This window comes from Phocoena sinus, chromosome 16 (genome assembly GCF_008692025.1).
Source record: "Phocoena sinus isolate mPhoSin1 chromosome 16, mPhoSin1.pri, whole genome shotgun sequence".
NCBI classification, from domain to species: domain Eukaryota; kingdom Metazoa; phylum Chordata; class Mammalia; order Artiodactyla; family Phocoenidae; genus Phocoena; species Phocoena sinus.
Window position 1 is genome coordinate 48,389,849 of NC_045778.1, and position 18,322 is coordinate 48,408,170.

At 39.6% G+C, this 18,322-nt stretch overlaps 1 protein-coding gene across 9 annotated transcripts in view; it reads right to left on the reverse strand.

The window, feature by feature from the left end:
* Nucleotides 1–18,322, reverse strand: part of PANK1 (pantothenate kinase 1) — a 111,904-nt gene that overhangs the window by 30,968 nt on the left and 62,614 nt on the right. Inside the window, exon 1 of one of the 9 annotated variants that reach the window (XM_032607884.1) lies at nt 851–2,507. The exons of the other annotated variants lie outside the window; for them this stretch is intronic. The gene's annotated coding sequence lies outside the window, so the exon portion shown is untranslated. Of the gene's footprint in view, nt 1–850; nt 2,508–18,322 lie in introns of those variants that run through there. 9 annotated transcript variants of the gene reach the window in all.

Consider the following 18,322-nt stretch of genomic DNA (forward strand, 5'->3'; position numbering starts at 1 on the left):
AGGAAAGAAAGGAGGAAGGGAGGGATGAAGGACAGCAGGCAGGCAGGTGGAAAGAAGACCCTTAAGTGTTTATGATTTTATGAGTCCACAGGAAGGTACAGAGGGCCACCCCTTCAGGTTGTTAATATTGTCAGAGGGTGGCAGGATAAGCAGGTTTTATAGGTAGAGGTTAGAAGTCAGGGGAGAGGATGAGAAAATTCTATACTTAGAACTTGCAGTATATAAAGAAGTAAAAAAAATAAGAATTCAGTGATAATGGAAAATAGGAGACACCTTAGCACAGAATGGACAGAATAAGTTGTGTGTAACCCAGAAAAGCCCCTACATGGCCTTTATTTGGTTGGATATTGTTAAGTACAGGAAACTGAAAAGAGGTCTCACTTTTTAAAATGCATCAGGGGACAGGTAAGCATTTTGTAAGTTATTTACAATTCCAGTTTCTTCTTCCTGCTTCACCTCCTGCGCAGTTTTGAGCCACTTCAAAGCTTTTGTTAGCAACTCAGCAAAACGGGGGGGGAAAGTGTAGAGTTTTGGAAATTCAGTTAAATGTCATATCGGCAGTTTGGGTTAAGGTAAAAGGGAGCAAGGATTGGAAAACTATAGTTTGAATGGCAATAGAAATTGCTTTCACTTACCTATATTCATTTCTTACCTTCATGAAAAATTAAATGCTCTTCTATTCACATTTTAATGCTTTTATAGGACACTGTCATATTTTAAGTGTTCAGTTTTATTTATCTTCCTGATATCAAGGTCTACCTAAACTATACTTCCCGTATACGAGCTGTGGATGGAGACAGAAGAGAAGGGGAAAGAAGAAATCCCAATGTAGCTATAATCCATGACTCACGTTTTCTTTCATCCAGGGTATGCAGATGCTTTGATAAATTCAGCTGAACCACTAAGGGCCTGTTCTGTGTTTGCCAGAAGTGATGCTCGTTCTAGATACAGAATGTCTGCATTCACCCTTTACTCCTCCCTTTTAAACCCAGATGCCTTTTTTAGTTCAGAAGTCTCTAGATCAAGAGGACCCACATCCAGAGCTGATGTCAAAATGACCCCCTAATTTAGTGCCAACTGTGCATCATCCAGGTGCTGTGACTGGGTGGGACTGCGGGGTTCTCTCCTTTGGGGAGGGGATGAGTGTTTCACCTGCAGGAGGGGCAGCGAGCCAAATATCTGGTAATCAGAAGAGCAAACTGTGGTCGTCATTAGGGCTGCTGCTTCCCTTGCTTCCTGGCCCGTGGGGTCAGACTACAGTTCCTGGCCATTTCTGAATGGAGCCGGGCAATGTGCTTCATCTGGACAGTGAGTTAGGAATGGAAATGGTGTGTGTCACTTTCAGGCAAGAGTGAGTACTTACGGCTAGTGTCAGACCTTGCAGAACTCTTTCTCTGTTACCGTGACCACCAATATTAAAGATAATGATTGCTCCATCAGCCAGGATGCAGAGTCAAGACGAGCCATATTGGAACCCCAGCTGCCCATCAATGAACTTACAGTGTGAAGGAGAAATAAACCTTTGTTGTTTTAAGGTACTGAGATTTGGAGGTTGTTACTGCAGGATGATCTTGCCTGTCCTGACTAGTATACTTTCCATCAAAATCTTTGGCTGTTTTTTCCCCTGGAGCCTTCCCTCTCCTGCAGAACCAGATCCAGGGACTGCCAGTATCGCTAATAAACATGTGGTAGCTGAGTGTTAATAAAAGGGTACATAGGCTCTGTTGCATTTATTTGTGTAAAAGTTTCTGGAAACACAAACCTGAACTGGCAATCTGATAGTAGTTAAAACCCTGAAATAAATCTGTATTCTACATAGTGTGGTGAAAATATTTAAAAATTTTATCGGTAGTCAATGGCTTTAAGACAAAGCCTGTTTCTTAAAGACCTTTTTAGAACACTAGAATAGTCTCTGAGGGGCACTTAAATATATATAACATCTTTACCGGAGTATAATTGCTTCACAATGAAGGACACTTATGCTTCTTGCAGTAAATTTCAAGGGTTACACAGTGAACTCCAAATAGCATAAATGAGTAAAGACTGAGAAAAAACCAAAACCAAAAACAAAACAACCACACACAAACAGAGAGAAAAGGTTTCCTACCAGTCAAGGAAACAATCTTAAAGAGCTAAGGGGGCCTGACATGAGAAAATCTACCTCCTCTCAAACAACCAGCCACAGAGCTTTAGGGTATTCCTAGTGCAGCAAGTTTCCCTACCATCGGTATGTCCTCCTGTGTGTAGAGTAGGTGCCCAGTGCTCAAGATTAGCTCCTCTGTGCACGGGTCTGAGTCAGCAACCTGCTGCTGTCATGGACAGTTTTGCCTAGGTTCACCAACTTGAAATTTGTTTTAATAGTTGTGAACAGGGAGCAAAAGGACTGCATTTCTTTCCCCACTATTTGTTAATAGGTTTGTTAAGCAAACTAATAAATAGGTGGAAAAGATGTTTGAAGATGATGTGTGATCGACAGAGAAAAGAGACTTTTCAAGCACTTTGGAGATATTTTTACACTATGTGAATACTGACTATGTTCAAGTTGCCTAAGGATCTCTGCAAGTTAAAAACAACCACAACAACTTTAACTTAGATCCAAGTGTGTAATACAAACTGTATTTCTTTAAAAATTTCCTGAGTGCTAGCCTTCCCTTCACTATGTCTAAATTTGGTTGATAGTACAGTGAAATTCTTTGCTAATATATTCATAGAAACATTTAACTTTAAGAGGTAGAAGGGACCTTTGGTGGAGTTCAACACCCTGTTTACAGATAAGAAAATCAAGGTTTAGAAAGATCAAGGAATTACCCAAGGTCAGTCACAGTAGGTAACAGAATCTATTTTTAGTTTCGTGAGCAACAAATTCCCCATTTCGCACCGCTAGTCTGAGTTGTCTGTCACTTGCAAGAGATAGAATGATTGTGGGTAAGTTTCTTTCTTGAGCCATTTACTAATCTGTAAGATGGAGGTAGACTAACCCAACTAACTAAAGTTCTGTCTGGTTCTCATATTCTATCATCCTAAATACACACACACAAAGTTCTCCAAAACCGTACTTTTAACAGCTTAAAACGTAACAGTTGAGACCCTAAGAACTATTTAAGGACCTTGAAGAAAATGGTAAATGTAAAATTTAATAAAAGGGTTTTCATAACATTGTGAAGAAACCCATAATTACTGCACACAGAGCAATCTGCTAAACATTACTCTTATGCAAAGAAACCTGAATCATGGTTTCTTTCAAATTAATGCATACCAGATTTCTTTAGTTCATATTTCAGTCACATGGCAAGGATACAAGAACACAAGCGCTTACAGAGTACTAATGGGAATATAAACTGTTGCAATGCTTCCTCTGCAATATTTGGAAATATGCATCAAAAAGTTCCAGATTCCTATGCCCTTTGATACATTAGTTCCACTTTACCCTAAAGAAATAATTATGCATGCATTTAAAAATTTATCTTACAAAAATCATTATAGTTTTACTAATAATGAGGATGTGAAATTCAATGTCCAAAAATAGAAGGCTGGTTAAATAAATGATTATCCACTAACACAAAGGAACAATACATCACCATTAAAATCATTTTGTAGGATGGAAATTAATGATGTAAGGAGAATGTTCATCATATACTGTTAGGTGAAAAGTGTGGATGATTAAATGGTACATTTCGTACGATTACAATTTTGTATAAAAATTAAACAGCTATTGTTCGCAGAAAACAAGACTAGAAACTTCAGGCCAAAATGTTAACAGGCATTATGTATAGTGGATTAAGGTTTTTTTCTTCTTCTGGCTTTGCTGATATGATGTTTGTCAATTTTTTACAGTCAATATGTTGAATCTTCATAATCAGTTATTTTAGAATTCTCAAACAAAAACTTCTCTGTAATGATGCAAAAGAAAAAAAAACTGTTTTAATTTTGCTTCAGTGAGCAGAGAGCAGATCTGTGGTCTTGTCCATGAAAAAAAGTATGCCTGCATTCCTCATCTCAACAGTTCCTTCCTGTCTCAAGCAATATTCTGCCCATCTCAAGCCTGTTACCGAAATCCAAGATGGCAATATAAAAAAGATGTGGTACATATATACAAAGGCATACTACTCAGTCATAAAAAAAGAATTAAATTTTGCCATTTGCAACAACATGGATGGACTTGGAGGGCATTATGCTTACTGAAATAAGTAAAACAGAGAAAGACAAATACTGTATGCTATCATATGTGGAATCGAAAAAATAAAACAAACTAGTGAATATAACAAAAAAGAAACAGACTCACAGATATAGAGGACAAACTAGTGGTTACCTGTGGGGAGAGGGAAGAGGAGAGGGGCAAGACAGGGGTAGGGAAGTGAAAGGTACAAACTATTAGGTATAAAATAAGCTACAAGGATATAGCACATGGAATATAGCCAAGATCTTGTAATAACTATAAATGGACTAAAACCTTTAAAAATTGTGAATCACTATATTGTACACCTGCACCTTATATAATATTGTACAGCAACTATACTTCAGTTTAAAAAGTTTAAAAAAAAAAAAAAAGAATGACAGGGGAAGCCTGACACCCAAGAGCAGAGTCCTTTAGCCAGTTAGATGCTTGACATCACCAGGGCTCCTTCAGGTAGGAAGAGACCTGAATTACTCCCTTATTGTCAAGGCAAAACCTGTATGTTAAACTTGGCAATTCAAAACACAGTTAACGAAGCACAGGTATGTTTGTGGGAATGGATCACCACGGGAAAGGCTACATACCCCCGTGTGACAGTAACCCTTCTTCCACTGACACAGCCTCAGATGCCCATCAACTTTCACCCTCTCACCCGGACAAGGGTGGGAACAAAAGGGCTGATCATAGTATCACATGGGTAAGAGCAAAAGGATAGTGAGGATTCCTTTCAGAACTCCCGAGACAAGTAGAAGTATTATCACATCAGCCTCCAGGACTAACTTCTGGATTTCACCACCTCTGCCATGCAGGCCCAAATTAACTTTTAGGCACAATGGGCTCGGTGCCTATAGTATTTTTAAGCCATCAGGAAAATACTGCAATTTCTTTTAAAATCAGAAGAAAATATATGAATTTTCAGGTCAAAGAAAATGTTGTAATACATCTTATCAACGCATCCATCTTTATATCAAAAGAGTCGTAAAATACAATTTTTATTTCTTTTTTATGGAGCAAGGGGCCCCGCAAAGGCAAAAGTGCCTGAGGTCTATGAAAGTTAACCTGTTTATATTCTGCTCTACACCCAACCCCAGGTTAGAAATGACAATACGCGACCAGAGTTTACTTTGTGTGTGTAATTTGAACTGGATCTCTACGATTTGTTTACAATTGTATTTCCGGAAAGCAACTTCCATTTTAGTATTTTATGCAACTAAACTTTAAAGTCATATGTTTTAATTATCTTTATTTTTTAAAACTAGCTGTATTCAACCACAATGTTTCTCAAATTTGCCTCATCATAAAAACCATCAAAGGCACTTGTTAAAAATATAGACTACCTGGGACTTCCCTGGCGGTCCAAAAGACTCTGCACTTCCACTGCAGTGGGTGTGGGTTGATCCCTGGTCGGGGAAATAAGATCCCACATGCCGTGAGGTGTGGCCAAAACGTTAAAAAACAAAACAAAACAAAAACTCCTAGGCCACTGCCTGGAGAGCCCAAAGCAGTGGGACTGGAGAAAATGTTTTCAAAGAGGGACCCCTGGAATTCTCACAGGTCAAGCTCAAAACCACAGTTCTAGCTGAATCGCAATGAATGCTCTAAGTAGCTGGACCACTATTTGAAAGTGACAATCAGAGTTTGAATGATCTGCCTTTGCTCCTAACTGCCAGGGAACTCAGGCTGCCAGCTGAGGGCAATGCACGGTAATTACCCAGCTGACATCCCATTCCCAGGAGGGACTTGGGAACAACTTATCACTTGTTAATTAAATTATTTCTGGGCAATTTATAACATGAGTGCCACAGGTGATTTTCACATCTTAAATACAGCTTCTGAAGTTTCCAGTTATCATTCATCTGGGACTAAACCCCACGGATATGGGTCTAGAAATGTTCCATATATAATTAAATTTCATCCATGTGCTCTTCTCTCCCAGTGACTCCCATTTTTAAAAATTTAATTTAATTAATTTATTTTTTATGCAGCAGGTTCTTATTAGTTACCTATTTTATACATATTAGTGTATATATGTCAATCCCAATCTCCCAATTCATCCCACCACCCTCTACCCCCACTTTCCCCACTTGAGGTCCATACGTTTGTTTTCTACATCTGTGTCTCTATTTCTGCCTTGTAATCTGTACCATTTTTCTAGATTCCACATATATGCGTTAACATACGATATTTGTTTCTCTCTTTCTGACTTACTTCACTCTGTATGATAGTCTCTAAGTCCATCCATGTCTCTACAAATGACCCAATTTCATTACTTTTTATGGCTAATATTCCATTGTATATTTGTGCCACATCTTCTTTATCCAATCATCTGTCAGTGGGCATTTAGGTTGCTTCCATGTCCTGGCTATTGTAAATAATGCTGCAATGAACATTGGGGTGCAGGTGTCTTTCTGAATTATGGTTTTCTCTGGGTATATGCCCAGGAGTGGGATTGCTGGGTCATATGGTAGTTCTACTTTTAGTTTTTTAAGGAACCTCCATAGTGTTCTCCATAGTGGCTGTATCAATTTACATTCCCAACAGTGCAAGAGGGTTCCCTTTTCTTCACACCCTCTCCAGCTTTGGTGTTTGTAGATTTTCTGATGATGCCCATTCTAACCGGTGTGAGGTGATACCTCATTGTACTTCTGGTTTGCATTTCTCTAATAATTAGTGATGTTGAGCAGCTTTTCAAGTGCCTCTTGGGCATCTGTATGTCTTCTCTGGAGAGATGTCTATTTAGGTCTTCTGGCCATTTTTTGATTGGGTTGTTTTTTTAATATTGAGCTGCATGAGCTGTTCATATATTTTGGAGATTAATCCTTTGTCCGTTGATCTGTTGGCAAATATTTTCTACCATTCTAAGGGTTGTCTTTTCGTTTTGTTTATACTTTCCTTTGCTGTGCAAAAACTTTTAAGTTTCATTAGGTCCCATTTGTTTATTTTTGTTTTTATTTCCCTTACTCTAGGAGGTGGGTCAAAAAGGATCTTGCTGTGACTTATGTCAAAGAGTGTTCTTCCTATGTTTTCCTCTAAGAGTTTTATAGTGTCTGGTCTTACATTTAGGTCTTTAATTCATTTTGAGTTTATTTTTGTGTATGGTGTTAGGGACTAATTTCATTCTTTTATATGTAGCTGTCCAGTTTTCCCAGCACCACTTATGAAGAGACTGTCTTTTCTCCATTGTATATCCTTGCCTCCTTTATCATAGATTAGTTGACCATAGGTGCGTGGGTTTATCTCTGGGCTTTCTATCCTGTTCCATTGATCTATATTTCTGTTTTTGTGCCAATGCCATACTGTCTTGATTACTGTAGCTTTGAAGTCAGGGAGTCTGATTCCTTCAGCTCCACTTTTTTCCCTCAAGACTGCTTTGGCTATTCGGTGTGTTTTGTGTCTCCATAGAAATTTTAAGTTTTTTTGTTCTAGTTCTGTAAAAAATGTCACTGGTAATTTGATAGGGATTGCATTGAATTTGTAGATTGCTTTGGGTAGCATAGTCATTTTCACAATATTGATTCTTCCAATCTAAGAACATGGTATATCTCTCCATCTGTTTGTGTCATCTTTGATTTCTTTCATCAGTGTCTTATAGTTTTCTGAGTACAGGTCTTTTATCTCCTTAGGTAGGTTTATTCCTGGGTACTTTATTCTTTTTGTTGCAATGGTGAATGGGATTGTTTCCTTAATTTCTCTTTCTGATCCTTCGTTGTTAGTGTATAGGACTGCAAGAGATTTCTGTGCATTAATTTTGTATCCTGCAACCTTACCAAATTCATTGATTAGCTCTAGTAGTCTTCTGGTGGCATCTTTAGGATTCTCTATGTATAGTATCATGTCACCTGCTAACAGTGACAATTTTACTTCTTTTTGAATTTGTATTCCTTTTCTTTCTTTTTCTTCTCTGATTGCCGTGGTTATGACTTCCAAAACTATGTTGAATAATAGTGGTGAGAGTGGACATCCTTGTCTTTTTCCTCATCTTTGAGGAAATTCTCTCAGTTTTTCACCATTGAGAATGATGTTTGCTGTGGGTTTGTCATATATGGCCTTTATTATGTTGCGGTAGGTTCCCTCTATGCCCACATTCTGGAGAGTTTTTATCATAAATGGTGTTGAATTTTGTCAAAAGCTTTTTCTGCATCTATTGAGACTATCATATGGTTTTTATTCTTCAATTTGTTAATACGGTGTATCACATTGATTGTGATATTGAAGAATCCTTGCATCCCTGGGATAAACCCCACTTGATCATGGTGTATGATCCTTTTAATGAGTTGTTGGGATTCTGTGTGCTAGTATTTTGTTGAGGATTTTTGCATCTATATTCATCAGTGATATTGGTCTGTAATTTTCTTTTTTTGTAGTATCTTTGTCTGGTTTTGGTATCAGGGTAATGGTGGCCTCGTAGAATGAGTTTGGGAGTGTTCCTTCCTCTGAAATTTTTTGGAAGAGTTTGAGAAGGGTAAGTGTTAGCTCTTCTCTAAATGTTTGATAGAATTCACCTGTGAAGCCATCTGGTCCTGGACTTTTGTTCATTGGAAGATTTTTAATCACAGCTTCAATTTCATGACTTGTGACTGGTCTGTTCATACTTTCTATTTCTTCCTGGTTCAGTCTTGGAAGGTTATACGTTTCTAAGAATTTGTCCGTTTCTTCCAGGTTATCCATTTTATTCGCATAGAGTTGCTTGTAGTAGTCTATTATGATGCTTTGTATTTCTGTGGTGTCCACTGTAACTTCTCCGTTTTCATTTCTAATTTTATTGATTTGCATCCTCGCATCCTCTCCCTCTTTTTCTTTCCTTTTTTTTTTTTGGCAGTACGCGGGCCTCTCACTGTTGTGGCCTCTCCCGTTGCAGAGCACAGGCTCCGGATGCACAGGCTCAGCGGCCATGGCTCACGGGCCCAGCCCCTCCGCGGCATGTGGGATCTTCCTGGACCAGGGCTCGAACCCGTGTTCCCTGCATCGGCAGGCAGACTCTCAACCACTGCGCCACCAGGGAAGCCCTCCCTCTTTTTCTTGATGAGTCTGGTAAAGGTTTATCAATTTTGTTTATCTTTTCAGAGAACCAGCTTTTAGTTTTGTTCACCTTTGCTATCGTTTTCTTTGTTTCTATTGCATTTATTTCTGCTCTGATCTTTATGATTTCTTTCCTTCTATTAACTTTGGGTTTTGTTTGTTCTTCTTTCTCTAGTTCCTTTAGGTGTAAGGTTAGATTGCTTATTTGAGATTTTTCTTGTTTCTTGAGGTAGGATTGTATTAGTATAAATTTCCCTCTTAGAACTGCTTTTGCTGCATCCCATGGGTTTTGGATCATCATGTTTTCATTATAATTTGTCTCCAGCAAGTATAATCAAAATTTTTTTAATTTCCTCCTTGATTTCTTCAGTGATCTCTTGGTTATTTAGTAACGTACTGTTTAGCCTCTATGTGTTTGTGTTTTTTACATTTTTTTCCCTGTAATTGATTTCTAATCTCATAGCATTATGGTCAGAAAAGATGCTTGATATGATTTCAATTTTCTTAAATTTACTGAGGTTTGATTTGTGACCCAAGATGTGATCTATCCTGGAGAATGTTCCATGTGCACTTGAGAAGAAAGTGTAATCTGCTGTTTTTGGATGGAATGTCGTATAAATATCAATTAAATCTATCTGGTCTATTGTGTGATTTAAAGTTTGCGTTTCCTTTAATTTTCTGTCTGGATGATATGTCCACTGGTGTAAGTGAGGTGTTAAAGTCCCCCACTATTATTATGTTGCTGTCGATTTCCTCTTTTACTTATTTTTTTTTTTTTTTTGCAGTACGCAGGCCTCTCACCGCTGTGGCCTCTCCTGTTGCGGAGCACAGGCTCTGGACGCGCAGGCTCAGTGGCCACAGCTCACAGGCACAGCTGCTCCATGGCATGTGGGATCCTCCTGGGCCGGGGCACGAACCTGTGTCCCCTGCATTGGCAGGCAGACTCTCAACCACTGCACCACCAGGGAAGCCCGATTTCCTCTTTTATAGATGTTAGCATTTGCCTTACACATTGAGGTATTACTATGTTGGGTGCATATATATTTATAACCGTTATATCTTCTTCTTGGATTGATCCCTTGATCATTACATAGTGTTCTTCCTCGTCTCTTGTAACATTCTTTATTTTAAAGTCTATTTTATCTGATATGAGTATTGCTACTCCAGCTTTCTTTTGATTTCCATTTGTACAGAATATCTTTTTCCATCTCCTCACTTTCAGTCTGTCTGTGTCTGTAGGTCTGAAGTGGGTCTCTTTTAGACAGAATATATATGGGTCTTGTTTTTGTATCTATTCAGCGAGCCAGTGTCTTTTGCTTGGAGCAGTTAATCCATTCACGTTTAAGGTAATTATCAACATGTATGTTCCTATTACCATTTTCATAATTGTTTTGCGTTTGTTTTTGTAGGTCTTTTTCTTCTCTTGTGTTTCCCACTTAGAGAAGTTCCTTTAGCATTTGTTGTAGAGCTGGTTTGGTGGTGGTGAATTCTCTTGGTTTTTGCTTGTCTGTAAAGCTTTTGATTTTTCTGTTGAATCTGAATGAGATCTTTGCTGGGTAGAGTAATCTTGGTTGTAGGTTCTTCCCTTTCATTACTTTAAATATATTGCGCCACTCCCTTGTGGCCTGTAGAGTTTCTGCTGAGAAATCAGCTGTTAACCTTACAGGAGTTCCCTTGTATGTTATTTGTCATTTTTCCCTTGTTGCTTTTAATAATTTTTCTTTGTCTTTAATTTTTGCCAATTTGATTACTATGTGTCTCGACATGTTTCTCCTTGGATTTATCCTGTATGGGACTCGCTGCACTTCCTGGACTTGGGTGGCTATTTCCTTTCCCATGTTAGGGAAGTTTTTGACTATAATCTCTTCAAATATTTTCTCTGGTCCTTTCTCTCTCTCTTCTTCTTCTGGGACCCCTATAATGCGAATGTTGTTGCGTTTAATGTTGTTCCAGAGGTCTTTTAGGCTGTCTTCATTTATTTTCATTCTTTTTTCTTTATTCTGTTCCGCAGCAGTGACTTCCACCATTCTGTCTTTCAGGTCATTTATCCGTTCTTCTGCCTCAGTTATTCTGCTATTGATTCCTTCTAGTGTATTCTTCATTTCAGTTATCGCATTGTTCATCTCTGTTTGTTTGTTCTTTAATTCTTCTAGTGGTTGGTTCTTTAATTCTTCTAAGTCTTTGTTAAACATTTCTTGCATCTTCTCGATCTTTGCCTCCATTCTTCTTCTGAGGTCCTGGATCATCTTCACTATCATTGTTCTGAATTCTTTTTCTGGAAAGTTGCCTATCTCCAGTTTATTTAGTTGTTTTTGTGGGGTTTTATCTTGTTCCTTCATCTGGTACCTAGTCCTCTGCCTTTCCATTTTGTCTATCTTTCTGTGAATGTGGTTCTCATTACACAGGCTGCAGAACTGTAGTTCTTCTTGCTTCTGCTGTCTGCCCTCTGGTGGATGAGGCTATCTAAGAGGCTTGTTCAAGTTTCCTGATGGGAGGGACTGGTGGTGGGCAGAGCTCAGTAAAAGTTCAATGCACTTGTCTGCTGATGGGTGGGGCTGGGTTCCCTCCCTGTTGGTGGTTTGGCCCGAGGCGACCCAGTACTGGAGGCTACCTGGCTCTTTGGTGGGGCTAATGGCAGACTCTAGGAGGGCTCACACCAAGCAGTACTTCCCAGAATTTCTGCTGCCAGTGTCCTTGTCCTCAAGGTGAGCCACAGCCACACACACCCCCATCTCTGCAAGCGACCCTCCAACACTAGCAGGTAGGTCTGGTTCAGTCTCCCCTGGAGTCACTGCTCCTTCCCCTGGGTCCCGATGTGCACACTACTTTGTGTGTGCCCTCCAAGAGTGGAGTCTCTGTTTCCCCCAGTCCTGTTGGAAGTCCTGCAATCAAGTCCCACTAGCCTTCAAAGTCTGATTCTCTAGGAATTGCTCCTCCCATTGCTGGACCTCCAGGTTGGGAAACCTGACGTGGGGCTCAGAACCTTCACTCCAGTGATTGGACTTCTGTGGTATAATTGTTCGCCAGTTTGTGAGTCACCCACCCACCAGTTATGGGATTTGATTTTATTGTGATTGCGGCTGTCCTACCATCTCATTGTGGCTTCTCCTTTGTCTTTGGATGTGGGGTATCTTTTTGGTGAGTTCCAGTGTCTTCCTGTTGATGACTGTTCAGCAGTTAGTTGTGATTCCAGTGCTCTTGCAAGAGGGAGTGAGCGCATGTCCTTCTACTCTGCCATCTTCAACCAATCTCTCCCAGTGACTGCCATTTTAAAGGCAACCAGGCATTCTTCCATAAAGAAGAGCGCTCTGGCAACAGTACTCATGTATTTAGGTCAGGCAGGCAGATACTCTTTGATTTGCAACCCAAGGCACAGACAACCACATGAAATCAGAAGAACAAACAGATACAACGACATAAAAGCTATGTCACTTTTTTTTTGTAGGTTAAGATTTGGGAGTAACAAAAGGTCTTGCAGGGCGCCATTCTGGTGGCACCAATAAATGTATTCTTAGCTTGGGTCTGGGCCAGGAGTTAGCAGGGCCAAGTTGGAGGCAGACATGAGGGGACCCAAAATGTCAAAGCCATGAGGTTAAAACAAACTTTTCCTCGAGTCTCTTCCTCAAGTCCCCGAGAGGCTCAGTGAGGTGCGGTTTCTTTCCCAAGGTCCCAGAGCCTCTCTATGCCAACTTCTTATGAGAGAAATCAGAGCAGAGAGACCACCGAGCTCATCTTCTCCCCCTCACCCCTGCAGTCAAGCCCTGAATCTGTTCCAGGTCTTAAGGAGGGAAAATGAGAGGCAGATGAAATTTGTTTCCCATTCCACAGCAATGTTCTCAGGTTAAGCGGGGGAGCAGGGGTGGGGGGTGAGGAAAAGACAATTACAGACAGTTACGGTCATCGTCCCTATTTCTCACCCAGAAGCTGCCTGTCCCGCCCAGTCTAGAGGCAAGGGAAGGTGAGTATCAACCTTCCATGTGGTTCTCACCTTTAACTACACCGTCTTATTCATAAGAAATAGCCCGTGGACTAAAAACATTCCACCTTTTTGACCATGCAGAGATATGCCATGGGGACCTGAGTACAGTACACCTGTGCGACTCTCACCAGTGTGAGCGTTTCAGCCACCAGAGCTGACCCCAGCATCCACCCAGGAATGGTTCTTCCAGCTACCTAACGCCATGCACTGAGGCTCAAGATGGTAATCTCATTACCTACTTAAACAAATCCCAGAATAAACCACCAAGAGGTTTAGCTTTCTGTCTTGACAAGCCACCAGAGCATGCTTACTTACTCTAGGGATGCTATTGACAATTTAATACCAGGGAGTGGTTAATTAAAGAGGCTTCGGGGAGAACAGCATTGCTAGGCGGCACTGTGGGGCAGAACAACAGGGCTACCAGAAATGGGCTTTGTTCATTTATTTTAGCTGTGAAAGCCTGTCAAATCTTTCAAGTCAAGATGGGTGGGGACCGAGAAAAGATGTGCCACCTGCTCACATGGCAATGCAAGCTGCAATAAAGAGGTCACAGCGACCCTCCTCCAACAATCTGAGACCAAGCTACATGCTTATGCCTCCACTGATTCATTAAACAGATATTTTGTTCCTATAGACAGTGGGAGCCACTGTGGCAGAGTCAGGATGCAGCAATGAACCTGCTTCCCTGGCACTTACATTCTCGTTTACAAGGACTGATCGTTAATCAAGAACAGTCTGGACTCACAGACTTAGAGAATGAATTTACGGTTACCAGGGGGGAAGGGGAGGTGGGAGAGATAGTTAGGGAGTTTGGGATTGACATGTCCACACTGCTATATTTAAAATGGATAACCAACAAGGACCTACCGTATAGCACAGGGTACTCTGCTCAAAATTCTGTAATAACCTAAATGGGAAAAGAATTTGAAAAAGAATAGATACATATATATATATATGGCTGAGTCACTTTGTTGTAACCTGAAACTAACACAACACTGTTAATCAACTATACTCCAACATAAAATAAAAAGTTAAAAAAAAAAAGTCTGGAGAGGAGTGAAAACTCTCCTATGAGTTAAATTCACATTGCCGTTGTACCAGACACTACTTAATTAAAACAATCCTTTAATATTTACAAATGGCAGCAGCTCTTTGCAGGGCTCCCTTCTGAGCACAGTAACTGGCACAAAGTAAAGCCTGACACCAATTCCTAGCCATTCAAGAACCTTCTTTTTTTTTTTTTAAAGTCCTGGGATTTTTTAAAAAATAAATTTATTTATTTATTTATATTTTATTTTTGGCTGTGGTGGGTCCTCGTTATTGCGCGTGGTCTCTAGTTGCGGCTAGTGGGGGCTACTCTTTGTTGCAGTGCGTGGGCTTCTCATTGTGGTGGCTTCTCTTGTTGCAGAGCATGGGCTCTAGGCATGCGGGCTTCTGTCATTGTGGCACGTGGGCTCAGTAGTTGTGGCTTGCGGGCTCTAGAGCGCAGGCTCAGTAGTTGTGGCGCACTGGCTTAGTTGCTCCGCGTCACGTGGGATCTTCCTGGACCACCGCTCGAACCCATGTCCCCTGCACTGGCAGGCGGATCCTTAACCACTGTGCTACCAGGGAAGTCCCCATTCAAGAACCTTCTAATTAAACTGGATATAAAGTTTGAACCTACAAAAAGTTTCAAAATCACAAGGATGTTAGTGTTTGAGGGATGTAAGACACCTTTTAGGGAAATGCACATCAAAACCACAATGAGATACTACTTCAAGCACACTAGGATGACTAAATTTAAAGCACAGAAAATAACAAGTGTTGGTGAGGATGTGGAGAAACTGGAACCCTCCTACACTGCTGGTTGGAATATAAAATAGTACAGTCACTTTGGAAAACAGTCTGGCAGTCTGCAAGAGGTTAGACATAAGCTAGTATATGATCTAGCAAGTTCAGCCTCAGGTATATACCCAGGAGAAATGAAAATATACGCCCACACAAAAATTTGTATGTGAGTGATCAGAGCAGTATTACTCATAATAGCCAAAAACATTTGTATTGGAAACAATACAAATGTCCATCAATTGATGCATGGATAAATAACATGAAATATTATTTGGCAGTAAAAAGGAACAGCATACTGATACATACTAAGACACGGGTGAGCCTTGAAAACACTATGCTAAGTGAAAGGAGTCAATCACAAAAGACCAGGTATTATATGATTCCATTTATATGAAATATCCACAATAGGCAAGTCTATAGAGACAAAAAGATTAGTAGTTGTCCAGGGTTGGGAGTTACAGGTATGGGGGAAAAGGGGAGTGATTGCTAATAAGGTTTTTTGGGGGGTGATGATGTAGTCTAAACTTAATTGTGGTGATGGTTGTACTCTGAATATACTAAAAAACACTGAACTGTACACTTTAAATGGGTGAATTCTATGTGAATTCTATCTCAGATTTTATAACATGTATAAAGCTCTGGCCCAATCCCTGCCTTTTATAAATGACTTTTAAGATATAAATGCCAAGTTATAAATTGTTTTTGAAGGAAATCTTCCTAAAATGCATGACCCACCTTCTCATATTCTTAAAGAAAATAGAAGAAAATCTTAGCTCTTTCTGATGACTTGGAGTCATGTAAGAATCAATTACTGTACTACACCACTATATACTGATGCCCTCAGGAACCACATAAACTTGTGCTTCCCAGGCTGCTAGGTTTGTGTATTCTTCTGTCTCTGTTATAGCTTTCTGTGTCTTGCTTTTTAGAAGCTAACGCTGTTAATTTCTTGGCTGCTGTCAGTGTTCTGCAATGTCTATCCCGAACCTGCCATGTATGATTGCAGAGAAACCAGAAAATCAAGTCTGGTAAAGCTGTGACTTTGGTAAGAGTAAACAGACTCCGAGAGAGCCCAGAAAGTACTCCAAGTGTAAAATGCACGAGCATCTCCAATTTTATCTACTTTCCAACAGTGATTTTTCGTGGCTCAGAAGTGTTTGCTTCCCTCTAGGTTCTCAGCTGCCTTCTGGGTTATCGCTGCCAAGATGCCAGAAGTGATGATCACTGTGATTAGTAACAACTGTTTTTTTTTTACTGTAACAACTTTTGTCAAAGGCACAGCCAGATTTAATATCTAATTGGGAAAAGAGATGAAAACTTTACAAATATAAATATGAGTATTCAAAATATTTTATTTATCTGGTACCATTTAGTCTGGGGGCACGCTGCCCTTCTCTGTCACTGAGAGATTTTCAAACTCTTTAGCACTGGAACCTTTATTTTTTACACTTTAACTCTGGACCTCACATTTGAAAGAGATCAAAGCAACATCTTATTTAAATTGATTTATTTTATAAACATATCACACGTTTAATGTAAAGTTAACCAATAAGAATGATACTGTTTCGATGAACATAAAGGCTGGTTAACTGTCATTTATGGACGATAGCTGCAGTTTCAGGAACCTCCAGCATCCAGTTTATTTGTGTACCTTGTTTGGATTACACAATATGGAGACAAGCTTGATTCGCAGAGAGCAGGTGCAAATCCTAACTGGTTTTCTGAATAGCTTTCCTCACAATCTCAGAGATTTCTTGAATCAAAACTGATGCAGTAGCTTGAAAAGATTTACTGGAAAATTTTCACAAAAAGCTGAATACTAAAATATCTAACAACTCCTCAGTTTGCTTGTAATAAATATAAAAATCGAACAAAAAGCATCAAAACCTTATAAAAAGTGCTAAAACTCTAAGACAACATAATCAGGACTTGACAGGTTATCCACTTACTTGTTAGAGCATTTGCTAAAAGCAAATATGCCTAAGTCTTGCCCAAAATTTAATCGAGTGTGGTAAACATGTGCTGAAGTGATGTATTAGCTTGTGTAAGTTTATGTGGACGTAGATGCACAGGCCAAACTTCAAAAAATACTTCAGAGCTGCACACTTGCCAATCAATGGTCTGCTGATAAGAATTCAGAAGAAGCTTATTCCAGGGTCTATAAAAAAATGCAGCAGCATTGTATCAGCTAACATTAAGGGTATACTATGTGGCAGGTGCTGTGCTAGGAGCTTCACATGTAATATTTAATTTAATTCCCATAGCCCAATGAGGTAGGCACTGTTATTATGCTCATTTTACAGATGATGAAACTGGAGCTCAGAGAGGTTAAGGAAACTAGCCAAACATTAAGTTGGGTGATCTCCACCTTTTTAATTACAGCTTTTAAATAGACAAAAATATTTTTAAAGAAGAATTTTGTATGAAATATTTGGATCCCCTAAAAGTTCTGTCCTGTATAAAACTGATGTATAACAAACATCCATTGACTGGAAAACAAAAGAGCAAACGCAAACACTTTGTACGCCATTACTTTTATAACTCAGCATAAAAAATGATATTAATAATGTCCCTAGATTGTTAGAAGATATTAAATGACACTCATTATTCCATCAAAGAAGGCAGGGGTGTATAAAATGCATTTGAAGCACTTTTTTCACAGAACTGATAAAGTCATAAAACCGACAAAAGTAAACCAGTTCTAGCAGTTATATAGATAAGAATTCACTGATGTTTAACTGGTTGGATCTCTAGGAATGCTTGACAAGCAAGAGTGATATTAGATAGATCCAGGATCTTTTTCTTTGCTTTTGTGGTTAACTTGAAATACGGGGTCATAGGTAGGGAGATTGCGGAGAATTCCGAATATCTCACAAATTTCAGCAATGCCTCTGTTAGTTCAACCCTGAATCTAGCACCTCCAGATTCCCAGGCCTGAGTCCAGACCTACATCCTAACTGTCTTCATCTTCAAACTGAGTGCTAGCTTGCCTGTTCCCACTCTAATTACTCCAGAGGAAAGGAAGGGTGTGGAATTCTTTTAAGACTGTTCCTAATCTCTCAATCTCAAGACAAAAACTGTGTAGGAGATAACAATCGCTTCTAGTTCAGTGATTTTGGGGTGATCCCAAAGCACCTATTTTGGGGCACAGGACCATTTCATTACAAGAATTAGGTTTCAAAATCTCAGACCATAAAGAAATGGTTGAAAATTAATCATAAACAAACAATAAAAGGTACTGGCAAACAGAGGAATCCTCCAGGGTAACATGATACCAGATTTTCATCTATCAACAAAGAGGATGTAACAATTTTAACTGTGGT